General features: G+C 47.7%; 1 protein-coding gene across 1 annotated transcript in view; it reads left to right on the top strand.

Moving 5' to 3' along the window:
• The window catches only part of PEX5L (peroxisomal biogenesis factor 5 like), a 53568-nt gene that overhangs the window by 26906 nt on the left and 24514 nt on the right, over nucleotides 1-2148 (top strand). The gene's annotated exons all lie outside the window — the stretch shown is intronic.

Raw genomic sequence — 2148 nt, 5'->3', positions numbered from 1 at the left:
GAACCTGTTTCCCAAACCCAAAGCAAAGTGAAGAAACGGGAGAATTCCTCAAGAGGGGAGAGCTTGAAAGGGCCGACCCATAGAAGGAAGACTGAAAAACCAGATCTTATCTATGTGGACACCGAACAGAAAATCCAACTACTCAAGGGTCCAGAGAAATCATTGGATTTAGGTAGGTAGCTGTTCTGGAGGCATCTGCAACAAGGGTCATGTTCAGGAAGATGATAGTAGAGCCTTGGATTGCTATACATATCCACCATCTTAGGGGGCGTGATGGCCCAGTGGTTAAAGATGCTGAGCTTGTTAGCTGGAAAGCTGACAGCCCAGGTTGGAGACCTGATGGAGTGAGCTCCCATTATTTGTCCCAGCTCCTAAAACATAGCAGTTCAAAAGCATGCAAATGCAAGTAAATAAATAAATACCAGTTTGGTGGGAAGGTAACAGCGTTCCATGCGCCTCGGCATATAGTCATGCTGGCCACATGACCATGGAAGTATCTTCGGACAATGCTAGCTGCCTGAGCTAAGAAACAGAGATGAGCACCAGCCCCTAGAGTCACACATGACTGGACAGGGGAAACCCTGTTTACCTCTTTATCCACCATCTTGTCAATTTGGACCTGCCCTCCAGTGGACACCACTTGACATTCATATTCTTGAAGGGAAGCTATAATCTATTAAATCTATTTAACTTGCTTTGCTCTTCCCAACACACACACACTATATATATATACATACATACATTAGTAGGAGGGATCAGTTCTGAAAGGTCCCGTTGGACTAGAACTAGACTACAACTAAGGACACTCAAAACACAGATTGGGATACTAACTGTAATATTTAGCCTGTTCACCTCTTGGGATTGAGAAGCCAAGGATAAGAAATAATATCTTGCACCATTTCACAGGTACAAATAACGGGTTATTTTAAACAGCAATCCCACGCCAAAGAACTGTACCACAGTACTTGGACCACTAATGTGAAGACTGAGGAAGATGATGTTTAAAATCTTTTAAAGAGGACCTACAGATGATCCCATCTCCTGCATATTCGTTTTGTCAATACTCTTTCATAACCTGATACCCTTCAGATGGGCTAAATCAGAGTCCCCAACCTTTTGGGCACCAGGGACTGGTTTCATGGAGAGAGGTTTTTCTGTGGACCGTAGAGGGTGTGGTTTCGTGTGCTGCCTGCATCCAGTGAATGGAGCTTTGCTTGTTTGTGTGGCCCGGTACTGGTCCACGGACCGGCGGTTGGGGACCCCTGGGCTAGATTAGAAGTCCTATGTTTCTGTCTAGAATAGGATGATAGGAGTTGTAGTTCAACACGTGTGGAACAGATCCAGCTGGAAGAAGCAGCATTACAAAAAGCAGGGACTTCACAGTAGTGGCCTCTAATGATCTACAGCTCTTCCAAGGCTCTTCTGTAGCTGGTTTTATGGATCGGGGGAAAAAATCATTCTTTTTCAGAGCGCATCTTCAACTTGTTACTCTGGTTCATCTGCTGGTCTTTGTGTTCACTGGGTTCACACAAGCTTAACTAACCTGTTAAATTAAGCCATTATTTAAACGTGCATGTTATATTGAACTGTAAACCTATCTGGGTTTGCACTTCACCCAAACCCAGGTAAGGATACATGTTAGATCCTACCTAGTGGCGATGAGGGTGGTGAGGTCTAATTACTACTCCACCCTCATTGCGTCATCAGATAATCGCCCGGCCTCCCTCTTCAGGGTGACCCGCTCCCTCCTCCAATTGAGGGGGGGCGGGGACCCCCTGGCGGGGAAGGCTGAGGAATTTGTACAATATCTGCATGACAAAGTTGCTCGGATCCGAGAGGGTTTGGACTCCGACTGGGTGGTCCCGGGGGAGGAGGCAATGGCAGGCCTTGAGACTGTTGTATGGGAGGAGTTTGACTCTGTGGCTCCCGAGGACGTGGACAGGATCCTAGGGGGACTGAATGCAACCACATGTTTATTGGATCCGTGTCCCTCCTGGCTGGTACTGGCGGCTCGGGAGGGGACACGAGCCTGGCTCCAGGGAATTATAAACGCTTCTTTGCGGGAGGGTGCCTTCCCCGCAGCCCTAAAGGAGGCGGTGGTGAGGCCCCTCCTTAAGAAGCCCTCCCTGGATCCAGATGTGTTGGCAA

The sequence above is a fragment of the Protobothrops mucrosquamatus genome, unplaced genomic scaffold (genome assembly GCF_001527695.2).
Source record: "Protobothrops mucrosquamatus isolate PMUCROS unplaced genomic scaffold, P.Mucros_1.0 scaffold_165, whole genome shotgun sequence".
In the NCBI taxonomy this organism is placed as follows: Eukaryota; Metazoa; Chordata; class Lepidosauria; order Squamata; family Viperidae; genus Protobothrops; species Protobothrops mucrosquamatus.
The sequence above is the reverse complement of the archived record's forward strand: the minus strand, read 5'-3'. Positions and strand labels throughout refer to the sequence as shown.